Source organism: Canis lupus, chromosome 1 (assembly GCF_011100685.1).
Source record: "Canis lupus familiaris isolate Mischka breed German Shepherd chromosome 1, alternate assembly UU_Cfam_GSD_1.0, whole genome shotgun sequence".
NCBI classification, from domain to species: domain Eukaryota; kingdom Metazoa; phylum Chordata; class Mammalia; order Carnivora; family Canidae; genus Canis; species Canis lupus.
The window spans coordinates 19,531,808-19,548,814 of NC_049222.1; the positions used below are offsets into that span (position 1 = coordinate 19,531,808).

Sequence of the window (17,007 nt, forward strand, 5' to 3'; positions counted from 1 at the left end):
TGTCCCTACAATGATAGGGAATAAATACAGCCTATTTTTGTTGGGTGTATTTTATAAACCTAACTCTTCGGAGGATTCATTAAAGACTAAGGAAAGGGGACTGATGTACCCTAAGGACATGACATTGTGCAGTTTTTATTGTGGGGGAAAAAAGCACGACACCACCAAACTGGCAATTTCTCACAATACCAGGTGCGTTACAGATTGGTGTGTGGGCTTTTGTGAATTGGTTGCATATAAATGAGGAACATTTAAATAAAAAGGAGATCTAGAAACTTTCACTAGTTTGGGGCTTTTATTTATAGCTACTTCTGCACAGTGCTTATTTCCCTTAGCCCGTGAGTCTTGAGCCATGGCAATCCAAGAGGTTTTTGCATGAAGTGCTATTGGTTTCAGTGTTCAGATAGGGCGCTGCAAGCCTCTCCTTTATGTGGAAAACAGAATGGCCTGAGAAAGTGGGGATGCTGGGAAATCTGGTTTACAGAGGGTATGATTTAGTGGAAAGAGAATGGAACCCCATGAAAGCCCGTGCTGAATTCCAGCCCAAGTAGGACGATCACGGTATGTTAAAGCATTCTTTAGCTTTCTAGAACCACTGTGTGTTTGGCTTCAAAGTGAAGGGCTGGACTAGGAGAAGGCTAAGGTCGCCTCCCACTCTGATTCTAGGGATTCAGGAGGTCAAGAGTCAGTGCTAGCCATGGCTTTTGGAGTGGGAGAACAGAGCCCCAAACTGCCCTATCCTAACCTCCCCATTTGACCAAGTGATATTGTCTTCTCCTTAAATGGTCTCAGGGGACATCCCTCTCAGGGCACTTTCCAGCGTGGTGCTGTCTGCATGCAGTTCCCAAGCCCACTGTCCCCCTTCTGAGCCGTACCACTCCTTTGCCTTCTTCACTGCTCTGCTCAGATATTTGCTGTTTGGTGCCCTCTTTTTAGCTGGGAACCAGTCACAGGGGAAGATTTTAATCCTGCAGTTTTGTTTTTGGGTCTTTTCCTCCCCTGTTCTAGGAAGATCAGACTGAGAGATGTACCACTATCTTGCATTAACTCATTTCTCTCATCTCTGAATGGATCGTGATATGATGACCAAACTGCTGGATAGTGTAAAGGAGATGGTGTCTGCAGTGTGGTGAGCACCTAGTAAGCACTCATATGTTATGTTTCTTTCTCCTTTGCAAAACTTCTGTACTCATTATCTGCCCCACATATTAGCGGGTCTTATGTTGCCAATACATGTTTAACAACTAGATAGTAAACTCCAGGTTAGGCTCATGTCAGACTTGTTTATATTGTGACTCCACGACAAGTTACTGTTTCGCATCGCCTAGAGTAGGTCCTGATTGATTAATTCTTGGTTTGTGATCTTCATCTAAGGGCTATTCCTTCAATGAATCCTTGGTTTCAGGGACTGTCAAGATTTAGACACTCATCATTCATTCTCACTGTTGGTTCAGATTTGCCTCTGAGCCTTATGAGCACCTCCCTTTGCCATGGAAATTTTAGACTCACTTCTAAGATGTTCACACCTATTGATGGTACTCACTTATTTTTAAATAGATGTGACAGTGTTTAACATGCATCTGAAATCAAACACTGAGTGTTGGTTGTAGACAAAATCAGCCCATATCCAAACAACCCATTGTTAATGATGTTAGGAAGGAAACTGGGATCCTTGGGATTGTTACGAGGAGGCAGGGATTTTCTAGGGGGTATAGACCCAAACAAGTAGAATCACAGGAACATAATTGAATTTGTATTTTCCCAAAGGCACATAAAAAATAAGCCATGAAAAGTAGTGCTCTTCAATGGAAATTTATAGAACACATGGATTTGGGGAGAAGTTTGGGGCTATTAGTATTCAGTGAGACTGCTCTATTTCCAAGGGCTTATTTAGGAGAGGGATGCTCGGATCCATGAGTTGACTTGGACTCAGGCTCCTTGATTTAAGGCTGAGGGAACTGGGGATGGTTAGCATGGGGAAGAGAAAATTCTGGGTTACAAGGTAGCAGTCTTAAAATATCTGAAAGCCTGTCTTGTGAAAGAGGAAATGTGTTTGTTCTGCATCCCCGTGACAATCACAGGGGGTTCACTTTGCCATCTCAAGCAGCCTGGCTTCCTTTCTAACATCATTAACAATAGATTGTTTTGATATGGACTGGTTTTTGTCTGCAATTTATGTTCAGCACCCATCAGCAGAACTACAACCTATGGGTGAAAGGGGCAAGGAGAAAGATTTTTGTACTGCTTTAAGCAGAGCTTTCTAACCATGAGCTCTGGATGTGCTGAGGCGTAGATGGAGTCATTGGACAGGGTGAGTGGAGAAGAGGAGTTTGGAGTTGGAATACCACCAGGGCTCCTTCTAGTCCTGGGATCATGGTTCTTTATATCTGGGTCTGTAATTTTAAAGAATGGACTCAATTATAAGACGGTTCAAAATTTCAAGGGCAGGCATCTGAGATGATTTGAAATAGAACAAAACTAGGACTGTTAGCGGAGTTGGTTGTAAAGTTTTTTTTTTGGTTTCTCTTTAGTTCTTGGACTAGAAAAATGTCCAAGAATCAATAACCTCCCCAAAGGCAAGCTAAGTCTGTTGAAGATCTCAGAGTTCTCTTTGTGGAAGACCATGGACTGAGAGTATCATGACTCACCCAAGTGACATAGGGAGGTCTCTGCAAACACACCAGTAGGAGGGTAGGAGGCAATTATTTGAAGAATGAGGCAAGAAAGTGGTAGCTTAGGCTTGAGGGAGCCAAAAATTATTCTTCATATGGCACTGAGTGAAGTTATCTGCACCTTGCGTAGTCTTTGAAAATTCATTTACTGTTTTCTGTTCCATCTATGACATGGGGACAGTAAAATCTTTTACAAAACCACTAGGAGGATGGTAGTGGGGGTTTATTACCTGGTAATTCTATACCTTGTGGCATGAAAATGGCTATCAAATTAATATAAGGGAACAACAAGATCTTACCCGTTAGAGCATACATGCGGCAGTAGCTAGTAAAGTTGAATTGTTTGCCCTCTTAATGGAAAACAAACAAATAAGCAAAAAATAGTATGGTAGGGCCAGGGATGTGGATCTCCTCTGTTTGCACAAATACAGCTTGGTATTTTGATAAGATTCCTTCTCTTGGGAAAATATCAATGATTCGGTCCCTTGGAGATTTAACACAAAATGGAATACATGCAAGTAAGGTGGGTGCAGCCTTTATTTGTTATGAAACAGCTCATTCAAAGCACCAATTAGAATTAATTCAGCTGAATCTACTTAGCTACTCACAGTCCATTCATGAAAAACCACACTTTGTCTCACTGCTTGCAACTTCAGACTTCTCTGTTTAGATAAGATGGTGTTCTAGTTCCAGCTACCCAGGGACATGGATGGAGAAATGAAATCTCTTTGACTCTTCACTTTTAAGATGGATCTATCAGGATGTGTTTTGCTGCAAGCGACAAGAACCCCAACTCAATGCATCATAAACATGAAGGTAATTTGTTGTCTCACATAAAGAGAAGCCTTGAGATAGTGTTAACTCTGTACCCCACGATGTACTCCATTAGAGACCCTTTTCACCTTTTGGATTGGCATCCTTGTGGGGTGGCCTTGTGCCTGGGCAGGCTGGCCTCATGCCTACAGCATGGCTTCGGCAATGCCGGGCTTCATATCTGGTTATTCTTTCATATGAGCAAATAAACCTCATAAGCCAGTAGGAGAACTTCCCTTTTATCTGACTGACACCATCTTTAAACCAATTACCGGCAGGATGAACAGGATGAAGATGATTGATGTAGAACCGACATTGGAAGACTTTTCCTTAAAGGGCCAGATGGTAAATATTTTAGGCTTTGCTGGTCATGAGGCAAAATTGAGGACATTACGTGGGTGATTATATAACCATTTAAAATATAAACATTTTAAAATTTAAAAACCATTTAAATTTTCCAGAGAAACAGAATTTCTCTGTTTTCCAGGGTTTTCCAGAGAAACAGAATCACTGGGAAGGTGCATGTGTGTGTGTATCTCTCTCCCTCTCTCTCTCTCTCTCTGTATCTATGTATCTATCTATACAGAGATTTATCTTAAGGAATTAGCTCATATATTTATGGAGGCTGGCAAGTCCAAAATCTGCAGGGTGGGCCAGCAGCCTAGCAACCCAGAAAAGAGCTGATGTTGCAGTTCAGAGCCAAAGGCTATCTGCTGGCGTAATTCCTTCATGCTCAGGGGAAGTCAGTTTTTTTATTTTTTTCAGGTCTTCAACTGACTGGATGACACCCACTCACATTATGGAGGGCAATCAGTTGTATTCAAAGTCTACCAATTTAAATAGAAATCCCATATAAAAACACCCTCATAGAAACATGTGCAATAATATCTGGGCCCTGTGGCCTAGCCAAACTTATACATCAATTAGCCATCACACATGCTTGGTTCCAGGCCAGGGAAAAATGGATAGCAGGGTGGATTTGGTCTTGGCTACCCTTTGCCAAACTGTGGCTTCAGCTGACACCTGAGATGGGAGTAGGATCATTTTTCTTAAGAGTGGGAATCTGAACAAAACAGCAGTCAGTTAACAAAGAACAAAGATGATGGGTAAACAACCAATCCTGCTATGCTGGTCCTACCTATTGAGCCTAGGTTTTGATAGAATAAGAAAGAAATGCATTGAGAAACTTGAAAACATTGCATTAGAAGGTAAAGCAGAATTCCTGATCCAGCACTTCTCCGCCTCAAGTTTTTTTTTTTTTTTTTTTTTTTTAATGAGTGACTCAATATTTCTATTTGTCAGCACATGTGTTGCCCTGTTCTTCTCTTCCTGTGCAGGAGGCAGGCCATCCTGCTCTCCAGGCATAAGAGAAAGGCAACCTGTGACTGCTTGTGGAGGGAGTGGGACGGGCTGTGAATATTGTTTCTGTAGGTGGTGAGTACACCCATTGGGTGCAGGCAGATGCCCTCCATGTAAGAGGAGCATTTCAAGGACAAGGCGCTGTGGGTTTTGGCAGAGGTGAGTTGCATGGTTCTCTCCCAGCAGCTGAGGTGGGAGCAAACTCCAGTCACCCATTAGGCCAATTAGCATCCTGATGTGCTAACTGTCCTGCCCAGTCTTGCAGGGCTCTTTTTCAATTCAGAGCAAATGACTCTAGTCATTCTAGTGCTGGGTACTGTGCTGGGCATTGGGAATGTAGATTTGTGTAAGAAAAGGTGCCGGCCCTCCTGAGGAGGGAAGTTTGGCGGTGGAAACAGATACCAACTATTGTATAATCCTTGACTGTGATGGGGTGGGGAGGGGACACTAGCTTCTGAGTGCATGTTTGCAAATGTGGGAGGGATGATTTTGGTTTCCACAACAACTGGGGGATATCTGTGACATTTGGTGCCTGGTTGCTGGGGTGTCAAATGTCCCACAGTGCATGGGATGGTCACATGTGACAAAGGATTTGACACACTTAAAGTACCAGTTGTCCGTGGAAATGAACTAAGGGATTGGGTGATGATCTTTCATTTGAGGGAAGCAAAAGGAAGCTGTAACAGCAGCCCTTTTCCTCCTTCCTACCTGAGGGGCATGACACCCACAGGACAAGAAAGCTGAAATCTGCTGGGCTTCTTACTTTGGATAAAACTCATGTTTCTGCTGAAACTCAGGAAAGACCTAGGAATAGCTTTGGTGAAATAGGGACTCCACTCACAGTTTTGTAAATTGTGAATTGCACAACTCCAGGGGGAGCCATTCATGTTTCAATCACTATTGATTTATGTAGCTATTACCAGCTTTTCCTGGCTGCTGGCAATAGAGTATCTTAAGAAAGGGATGCTTACTGATTTTCACCGAGCCAGTGGCAGGGCTGAGCTGTTGGGTGGAAGAGAGAGGGACATGTAGGCGGCTTCCAGTGTGGAGAAGACCAGGTGATAGGACTCGGGCAGCCAACTATAGTAGTGACAGGGGCCAGGGAAGGATTCTGGTCTCTGGTCCACCTGTCGTGGGCGCAGTGAAGCGGCAGGCCTCCATCAGGGTTCAGTGGTCAGGGGCAAATTCAACTTTCCACTCACAGTGAGAGAGATGCCCAAGGGTCTTTGCTCTCCTTCACTGACTGGTATGGGAGGGATTGTGGTCTCGAGGGGAGGAAAACACATTGTTTTGACAACTTGTAGAGGCAGATGGACCCTCACCCAAATCTGGTGCCCTACGCACATCAAAAGGGGATGAAAAGGTGTGTTAACTCCCCCTGGCACGCCTGCTTACGTATACAACTCTCCCCAGAGCCTGATTCACTTATACTCAGGATTTGTCCACCACAAAAATGGGTTCAAGCTTTTGAGCTTCAGTTTGGCACTTCATGCTTTTCTGAGTCTCAGGGGGATAGCAGGGCAGGTTCCTAATAACCTCCCATGACATCGGGAAGGAGCACGCTGTGGTGACAGCCCCTGGGCACAGAGGCTTGCGGTATTTGAATCTCTTCCAGTGCCAAATGAGAGAGTACTCAGAAAGTACTCAGGATTTCCTGACCATCTTGCCCCATGTGGGGCACCACTAGAAGAGGGAGGGGTGAGACTTAATAGCTGTTGGCAGTCAAAACAGTGGACTCAGAAGGTGGGAAGCTGAGGCGGGCTTAGCTGAGGGAGGCATGGGGTCCAGTGACTCTCACGAAGTTGGGTAACACAGGACTCACCAGGGCATGTTTGAGCCAGAATCACTGAAACTGATAGAAGATCTGCTTTAGTTCTTGAGGCCTAGAACATTCGCTGTGGTCAATTCCTTGGGCAGATCCTTTAACGAGCGCTGAACATTTTCTGGAGACAGGATCAGGGTGATGTGCTTAACCAGGGTCCATATTAAGAAGTGCTGTGCTGAGACTTACTTTCCACACTTTCCCAAAATGAAAAGTGGTACCACACTTAGCTTTCCTCCGGAGGCTGGAAAATAAAATGATGAATTGAACTCTAAATGTATTGCAAGCTAAATACACTCGGGGATAGAAGCGAACAAGAAAAGAAAGGAGGCAGAGTTATTGAGGCAACAATTCAGATTTAATTGCATTTGATATAGACCACCCTTTAAAAATAGTTTGGTCGGTTAAAGGCTGCAGTAATTTATGGAACTATCTTACTGCTTCCAGGGAAGTTGACAAGTCTGGACTGAATCAGGAGAATCAGCATAAATCTCAGCCGATGCCTAATTTTAGAGATGTCTGGTCCTTGAAGGAGTCTTGCCACAGCCAGATGGGGTGGGAGACAACATTTGAGGAGGGAAAAGCATGAGGTGCCAAACTGAAGCTCAAAAGGTTAAACCCATTTTTGTGGCTGATAAATCCTGAGCAAAAATAAATCGGATTTTGGGGAGAGTTGTGTATGTAAGCTGGAGTGCCTGGGGGAGGATGAGGGAGTCTTGAAGGATCACAGGGAGTTTTGAAAATTCTTCCAGGCCTGGATGTTGTTCATCTGGAAAAAACCGAGCTCATTCTCTCCAAGAGCTGCCCCAAACACGGTAGCAGGGTGACCGTGGGCTCGCCAGGACTTTGCTTCCTTCTGTGTCCAGTACAGAAATGCCCTTCTCCTCTGTTAGCAAGACTTTGATGTCCTGCTGAGGTCCCTCCTGGTCGCTAAGATGCTTTCCTTGTCATGGCCTGGATAAATGAGGCCCCTCTTCTGGAACATTCTTCCACTCTTGTGTTCTCTGTTGCATGGTGTTACATGTCAATGTGTTTACATCTCTGCTTCTAAAAGTTTTCAAAGGAAAGCCTGTGTCCCATTCATCTGTGAAGAGCCTGCTGTATCACAGCACATGGTACTTGCGAAGAGTTCCGTTAAGATAGGAATTGGAGCTGGACCCAAAGGATTAGGCTGCTGGTCTTAATGGTAAATTATAGCTCTTAGGCTCCATGATTTTAAATCCAACTCACTGAGGCTGTATGGAGAAGGGTATGTGAGTGTTGACATGGCCTTTGTACTTCTCAGAACATTGGTTCTACTGTACTTGTTATTAGGATTGTGTTTATTATTATTATCATTATATTATTCAGAGGAAGGGACAACAGGAGCAGAGAGACTTTCTGTAGTGGTTGAACAACTGCTTATTCATTTAGGGGATTGTGTTGCCAGGAACCAAATCACTGAGGATCATATTATCATACATTTGAAATTTAAGATTGTGATGGATTAGGGGAGTGTTTTTCAAGAGTTTGTTCCCAGACCATCTGCATCAGAATCTTTGGCTTAATGGATATCCCTGGGTTCTGGTCCTAGACCTACTGAATCAGAATCTCTTCGGGGGTGCTGAGGAATCTTCACTTTAAACAAATTCCCTGGGTGACACCAATGTACACTAAAGTTGTAAAATAACTTTGGTGGGCTTGGGGATGGGGAAAATTTAGCCCAAGCAGCACAATCAGGTGTGGATTTGTTGTGGTACCAGGAACAGAGCAGTCTTTGAAGTCTGAAGTTTCTTTCTTTTTTTTTTTTAAAGATTTTATTTATTTATTCATGATAGACATAGAGAGCGAGATGGAGAGAGGCAGAGACACAGGCAGAGGGAGAAGCAGGCTCCATGCAGGGAGCCCGACGCGGGACTCGATCCTGGGACTCCAGGACTGCGCCCTGGGCCAAAGGCAGGTGCCAAACCGCTGAGCCACCCAGGGATCCCTTGAAGTCTGAAATTTCTTCATGGAAATCCTCAGTGGAATGCTTGTTAGTTTCATAGCCACCAGCAAGTGATGTCATCTGTCTTGGCTTCTCTTTCTCCATCTGTGAAATGGGGATACTAATGTCTTCCTTGTTGTAAAGATTAAATCAAATATATGTAAAGGACCTGGTTGTAGAAGGTGTTCAATTGGTGGTACGAGATATAACTTTTCGGTAATATCCATCAGAATGATGTCATCCCAGTTTTAATGGGCATTTACCTGTTGGGGGAAGGAAGAGAACTTCCTAGTAAGATTCTTTACAGGACGAAGATGGATGGGGATGAGATGTGTAGAATAGAGAGAGATTTAACTATTTTGATGATATTGCTAAGACTCTTAGAGAATTTTTCTCAGCGGATGCTTCTGGCACATTTTCATCAGAATGATTGCTACAGTGTTTCTAGTATGTCAAGAAATTAAGGAACATCCATTCCTTCTTTTAATTTTACTCATTTTTAAGTTTTGGAAAATATGTCATCATATAAAACTTCAAGTTTTATGTGAAATTAGATGAGTATAACAAACTCCTACATGCCCATTGCTCATGTTCAATGATTTTCAACTCTTGGCTAATCTCAACTGTACCCACTGCCTCCCCTGAATGGATTATCTTGAAGCAAATCCCTAACATCACATCATCGCATCCATAAACATTTTAGGATGTGACTATAAGAGACAAACTGTTTTTTTTTTTTTTAAAAAAAGCAACAGTAATACTATTATTAATCTAAGAATTAAAAATGTCTTTAATATCATCAAACATCTGCCAGTGTTCAAATTTCTCCAATTGTCTATAATCTTTTTAATATTGTTACTTTTTGCTAGTATCAAGGTCCAACTGAAGTTCCTATATTATAATTAACTCATGTCTTTTAAATGATCTTTAAAGATTTATTTATTTGAGAGAGAGCGTGCATTTGAGTCTGGGGGAGGGGTAGGGGGAGAGGGAGAGAAAAGCCCAAGCAGACTCTGGGCCACCTAGGCACCCCTGTCTTTTAAATTTTTAAAAAATACATTAAGTTTCTCCTCCATATCATTTTGTTTGCTTTTTTTATTTTCCACAATCGGGATTTTGCTGATTACATCCCTATGGGCTGTATTCTGCATTTTCTAGAACTAACAGTGAGATCTAGAAGCTTGATTGAATTTATGTCAGATTATTTGGCAAGAATACTTCATAAATAGTAGAATTTCTTCTATTGGTAGGCATAGAATGTCTCTTTTTTTTGTGATGTGAACAGACATTGATAATCATTACCTAGAACCATTAATTTACCAGGGTACTATTATAATTTTATTTTATATTGTTAATTAATTATCTAAAATACATCTTCAAAGTGAAACTTCACTTTATCAACTACTTAGTCATTCAGATGTATAGTTTCTATAGGAAAGTCAGTATAAATGCTCTATTTTATATATATATTATTTTTCAGAATAATTTGTTGGTTCTTTAGCATTCTACAGTTATTGACTTTTAAAAAACATAAACTCATGGTTTTAAATATTTTTGATGTGTTTCAATCCATTGGAATTACTACTAATATTCTGATGTGTTATGCTTGGGCAGTGGTAGCCTCTTCAAAAACTGGCCCTTAAGAGCTTCTAGTATGACACTAATAGATTTTGCTTCTTTGCTTCAGACCTGAAATCAACTATTTTCACAGAAAATGGCATTTAGTGGCCATAATCTGGGGGTTAAGAGTGCTCATTGCTGCTATGTTGGTTATTTTTTCCAGGCTTTTTCAGTGGATAGAACTAGAAAATAAATATTTTTTAGCATGTCATGATTCTATACTGATTTTTGGTTCATATTCAGGACTAAAGGATTTTTCCTTACCTTCTTCTGTATCTCTTTCCCTAATGCCTAAGTCTTGAATCTCAATGATGGCAAGTAATTATTTGTTTTATCCTTATACAAAAGAGTTTTGAAATAAAATACCAGGAAAAAAAAATACCAGGACAATCATCAAAAATATCTGGAAAGAGTTTAAGATTGTTTTTCAGCTCTTTTGTCCTAAGGATGTTTTCCATTAGGCTGTAGAGTCAATATCTGTGTTTTAAAGTCACTGACTACTGTTTGTATGGTTATATTACCTCATCAAAACACAGATTCACGTGTTTAATTTTGCTTGTAAATGTCAGGATTTTCTTTTTTACAACTTAATTTTCTTGATAATTATGTAAATACTTACATAGTTTCAAAGTTAAATCTTCAAAGCCAGGTATAATCATATAAGTCTTGTTTCTATTCTTATTTCCTCCACCCTATTTCCTTCATCTACCAAAGATAATCCATTTTCTGTATTTTAATGGTTTATATTTCTATTTTTTAAATAGAGGAAGATTCATGCACACACACACACACACACACCTGCACATAGACATATATCTATATTAGTGTTTCTTAACCCAGATGGGACTGACATTTTGGACTGGATAATTTTTTGTTGTGGAGGGTCACTCTACATATTATAGTATGTTTAGCAGCATTGCTGTTTTCTACCCATTAGACACCAGTAACATATCTTCAGTTGTGACAATTAAAAATGTCTTTAAAAAATTTATTTATGTATTTATTTGGGGCAGGGTGGAGAAAGAGAAAGAGAGAGAGAGGGAGAGAGAATCTCACCTAGATTTTGCTCTGAGTGTAGAGCCTGACACAGACTCAATCTTAGGACCCTGTGATCATGACCTGAGAAAAAATCAAGAGTTGGATGCTTAACCAACTGAGCTACCCAGGTGCCCCCAGAATGTCTTTAGACATTGCCTAATGTCTAAAGGGGCAAAGTTCTGATTGAGATTTATATTTACATATATGTGCATTTGTAAATATGCTTATATATATATTTATTTTTCCCTCCAACTTCTTAGATATACAGCAGCAAATTATACCCATTTTCTTCACCTTACTTTTTAAAATTTTTATTTTTAGAAAATTTTCTTTTTTTTTAAATTTTTATTTATTTATGATAGTCACACAGAGAGAGAGAGGCAGAGACACAGGCAGAGGGAGAAGCAGGCTCCATGCACCAAGAGCCCGTGGGATTCGATCCCGGGTCTCCAGGATCACGCCCTGGGCCAAAGGCAGGCGCTAAACCGCTGCGCCACCCAGGGATCCCAATTTTTAGAAAATTTTCAACAAATTTCAATATCCAGATGAAAATCAACAACAATATTTTTCACTTAAAGGTGTTTCAGAATACATGGTTCTAAATGATATATATAAAACATTCTATCCAAGAAAAATAGAATACACATTTTCCTCAAGTACACATAGAAACCCCTGGTTAAACTGCAAAAGAGACAACGAATATTACAAATTTATGAAGACTGAAATCATACCTAGTATACTTTCCAACCACAAACGTACAAAACTGAAGATCAACAATGAAACAAAGTTGGAAAATCTACAATGTAAGTATTAAATATTTAATATGTAAATACTAAACAACACATTATAGTACAAGCAATGGGACAAATAAGAAATCAAATGGCAAATCAAAATATTCTCAAAAGAAAACATAATATTCTAAAATCTATGGGATGTAGCAGAAGCAGATGTTAGAGTGAAATTTATGCTATAAATGCTTGTATTAAGAAAAAAAGTTCAAATAAACAACATTATGCCACAAGGAACTATAAAAAGAAGAATCTTAGCTGAGAAATTCAGTAAAGGAAAGAAATAACAGAAAAATCAGAAATAAATAAAATGGAGACCAAAATAAACAGTAACACAACATTGAAAACAATGATCAGTTTTTTCAAAAAACAAAAACAAAAACAAAATTGGTAGTGTTTTAACTACATTAACTAAGAAAAAAAGAAGACTCAAAAACTGAAATGAGAAATGGAAGAGAAAAAAATACAGCAGCTAACCACAGAAATACAGAGCATGATAACAGATTACTATGAACAATTACCTATTAACGAATCAGATAATTCAGGGGGAAAAATCAGATAATTCCTAAAAATGCACAAGTTACCAAGATTGAATCATGAAATCTTGAATTCAAGAACTAGGAAATCTTCTTAGACCAATAACAAGAATGAGAGTTGAATTGGGAATCCACCTGACTTTTTTTGCTCAACAAAATGTATCCTGGGGATTACTCCTGAGTAGTATATAGAAATAGTTTTCTTTCCTTTTCCCAGTTGTATAGTATTCCACTGTCCCATTCCTTCCTATATTTTAGCACTTTTTCAGCTTTTTACACACAGGTATGCAGAATAGGTCCATAACTATTTGGGCTAGCACCCAGAGAGAGTTTCAGGTGTCCAAGTGATGAGAAAAATTGGACAACACACTTTATTTTTTTAAAGATTTTATTTATTTATTTGAGAGAGAGCACAGAGTGAGAGAGAACTTGAGCAGAGGAAGAGGCAGAGGGAGAGAGAAGCAGGCTCGTCACTGAGCAGGGAACCTGCCATGGGGCTCCATCCCAGGACCCGGGATCATGACCTAAGCTGAAGGCAGATGCTTAACCGACTGAACCACCCAGGGCCCCTGGACAACACACTTTAAAAAAACAGAGTAATTACCTTCCTCTTGCTCCATTAGCATTTTGTTTAGTGTGACAACAAGTATCACCCTTTCTCATCAAAGACTGTTAAAAAAAATTGGGGTACCTGGTGGCTCAGTCGGTTTAGGGTCTGCCTTTGGTTCAGGTCATGATCTCTGGGTCCTGGGATCAAGCCCTGTGGCAGGCTCCCTGCTCAGTGGGGAGTTGGCTTCTTCCGCCTCACACCCTCTACCCCCCAACTCATGCTCTCTCTCTCTCCCTTTCAAATACATAAATACATAAAATCTTTAAAAAATTCTATTCTTAAAGCTCAAAGTTTTTCAAATTTAAGAGAAGTACATTTCTGGTATCTCTTAATTATTATCATTGTCTTATCATTTCTGAACCTGGATCTAGTTACGTTCTTGTTTGCTAATCTGCAATTTGGACTTCTAAGCTGCCCAAAGCTTTATCATTTTTATTTTTCAATTTTTCCTTTTTAGAATGTTTTGGACTTTTATCTCATTGTACCAAGGAGAGTGCTCTGTTCGCTATGGTGGCCCTCAATCCCTCTCACCAACTGCGAGGATCAAAGAATGATTCCAAATTACTAAGTGGGATTAAATTTAGGAATTTGGAATTCCCAGTCACTGCTATCAAATAGCAACTCAAAATGTTGGTTTCCTCTGAAGATCAGCGGGCAGAAGAATGTTACAGGATATGAGGTGGGACAAGGAGCTCCCTTGGTGCCCAAACAATCCTCAGAATGAGGATTCTGAGGCCAGCCTGAATGGAGTCCCCAGCTGGGCCAGAGGAAATTAGACCTAGAGAGAGGAGCCCTGAGATTTTCAGGGATGCTGGGCTGATTCTTTTACCATTTCACAGCAGCCTTGGACTACAGCAACCTGTTCTCCCTGACAAATGAGAAGGCCAGGCTCAAATTAATTATTTTGGCACTATTATCATACAGACCAATTCAGTACATTTATTTAAAGCTAAATATTAAAACCTATTTATTTTCTCTTCTAGCTCATATGCTGCCCCCCTGCCCCTGCCCCAAATGGGTTACATTATGAAAGCTGAAACTTCAGGAAATTCCTCATTTCCATATGAATATCTCATTCTGCAGTTTGAAAAAGTACAAAAGTATAAAATGTACCTCATTTTGATGTGGCCCCCAGGAGAAAGAGTTAACGGAGGTTTTGCTAAGGGGTGTGTGTGTGTGTGTGCTGAGTCGGCAGAAAGGAGACCATGCAATAAAGAAGGTGATCTTTCCTATTTTTAAAAGGAAGTACTTTGTAAGATCGAGATTACAAGTACGCAATCTGCTAACTCACTTTAGGATGTCGTTTTCCCAATGATCCTCAAATTGATTCATCAAAATCTTTTCCTATTTAATCAATAAACCCACCTCTCTGAACAATTTCTTATAGAATTGCAAATTTCTTAACTTTCGTTTTTAGGATTATTCCTTGTCTACTAATAATGGGCCAATGGTAACACATGCTCAAGAGCAAAATCCAAAATACGATTTTGTATAATGAAAAGAAGAGACAGATTTTTTTTTGGCCAGTTAAAATACCAGCTCGAACAAATTATTTGCCCTTCAGTATTTTTTTTTTTTTATCTTTTATTTCTCTGTTCTTGGGCTCAAGACGAACATATCTGCTTACTGCTGTTTTTTGCTTGTCTTTAATCATACAAATAGCATCTAGCCTCTTCCATCTCCTTACTGCTCCCCCACCCTCCTTCATTAGAAGGTTCCCTCTGTTCTCATTTCCTCCCTTACTTCATTGTGAGCAGCTGGGCTATGTGCTTACAGCAAATTAGCTGTAAAATAAAGCAGTCTTTTTTTTCCCTTTTATTTTTTTTCCAGGGTGTTGTGGGAGAAAAGGTGGTTAGAGAAATTATCCCACAATAAGCAAGTGTGGACAAGGATCAAATAAGCAGAAGAAATCAGCCTGTTGGAGGGTTCACTCACACTGATGAACCATAGTTTAGTACATTCCCCTCCTGGGGGGTCTCTCCTGCGTCATTCTGGATGCTTCCCCTCAAGTCCTTTATGCGAAGGCATTTTCCCCACTGTTCTTGATTGCCACAGACATTCACCAAATGAAGTCCCGGTTGGAATGTGTGTTCTTTAAAATATTGAAATCCAACTGCAGTCTTAATGTTGTTGGCCTCACTTTTTGTGTATGTTTAAAAATGCAACAGCAATTGTCACAGCCATTCATCAATTTAAAAAGGCAGGCAGGCACTGAAATTGTGTATGGTCTCGGGAGGAAAATTAGTTCTAAAGGTAAGGAAGTCGAAATAAGCTGGATGAGAGAGAAAGCACGCGACAGACGTGGTTAAAGCCCTAGCGACTACTCCCAGGCTTCTGGGTTCAACGTCCTCAAGGTGGGCTTTGCGGTTCATCAGGGTCTGCAGGTAATGAGCAAGCACCCCTCGTAAAGATAAAGGTGCGGGGTGACCACACTCAGGATGATTCTTTGTAAGGTCAAGTAAAATCCTCTCTGCTTGGTTTCGAGCACATTGACTAGAAGATGCTGAGTATCCTCACTTGGCCTCTCTCCTGGTGGCAGGTTCAAATGTAACGTGTTGTCACTTTTCTCTCTATCTTAGCTTAAGTAGCACAGACCTACCTCAAGGGCGATGAGTGGAAAGAACACTTAGTTGGAGGCATAAGGTCACCCTACACCTTGCTGGACACTTCATTATTATATGCGGTGAGGGTCAAACTTTTTTTCTGAAGCAGTGAAATATTTTCTTTCCCAAAGGAAGCATTACTTGGCATTTAAGTATGCAAAGCAGCAAAAGGAACATTTGAGTACCTTAAGCTTATATTGCAATTTACTAATTTATGCATCTGTGATTTTAACCTTTATTTTAAAGGCGCTCAAAGAGAATTCTTTTTTTTTTTTTTTTTTCAAAGAGAATTCTGACGCTGTTTGGTTGAATGCAAAAAATTGAAATTGGGGATTAGGGGTAACTCTTGCCATTATAACAGCCTCAACTTCCTAATTCTACTCTGTTTATTTATGAATTTTTTTTTCTTTTGGTTACAGAGTAGGGAGGCAATTTTGATTCAGACATTTAAGTAGAGAGATATGGTAAGATTTTTGTTTTTTTATTACATTTCCTTTGTGACCTCGGAACATTCCCCATTTCCTAGGAGATGATTGCAGAGGCAGGATCACAAAGTTGGCAGAAAAACAAGTCAACCTGATAGTACCAGGTTACACTGAGTGATCTCACATTTGTTCAGATCACTTGAGTGTTTTAAATTACTGTTTAAGAGTGGTTAAACATATTTACAAACGCAACCCTAATTAAATGTTTGCAGAATCTCTGAAGCACCGTGGCAAACTCAAGAGTAAAGAATGTGGTTTGGAAACCATTGCATTGAGAGCATTTCCAGAGATTTCAGATCGCCAGCAACAGCAGCAGCATTTTGGGAGTGAAGTCACCAAAGCTGGTGAGTCAGGAGTGTGTGTGCCTCCTTAAGAGCCATAAACGCTCTAGAGGGGGCGTGTCATCTCTTTTGGCTTGTTAGAACAACTTTTCAGCCCCAAGTTTTGTTAAAGCGGAATTTCTCTAGTTGGTTCCATGCAAATGGAGGATGCTAGAGACAGGAGCCTGGAAGCCCTTCCTGATTCTAGAGCTTTCTTTGGATCTCACTTTCTCCTCCATGGGGGCAGTGTGGTAGTCATCAGCCACATGGGGCTGCTTACATTTAAATCCTTATCCTCAACTAAACTTACATAAAATTAAAAACTAATTTCTGCAGCCTCACCAGCCACATTTCAAGTATATCATATTGGATAGG

The 17,007-nt window shown here is 40.4% G+C and overlaps 1 long non-coding RNA gene across 3 annotated transcripts in view; it reads left to right on the forward strand.

Moving 5' to 3' along the window:
* The first annotated feature begins 4,835 nt into the window (after window positions 1-4,835).
* LOC102153304 overlaps window positions 4,836-17,007 on the forward strand; it is a 73,451-nt gene continuing 61,279 nt past the window's right edge. For 2 of the 3 annotated variants that reach the window (XR_005353034.1, XR_005353033.1), the window contains exons 1-2: window positions 4,836-5,003; window positions 16,525-16,656. This is a non-coding gene — a long non-coding RNA (uncharacterized LOC102153304). Of the gene's footprint in view, window positions 5,004-16,380; window positions 16,657-17,007 lie in introns of those variants that run through there. The other variant, XR_005353032.1, reaches the window with a different exon arrangement.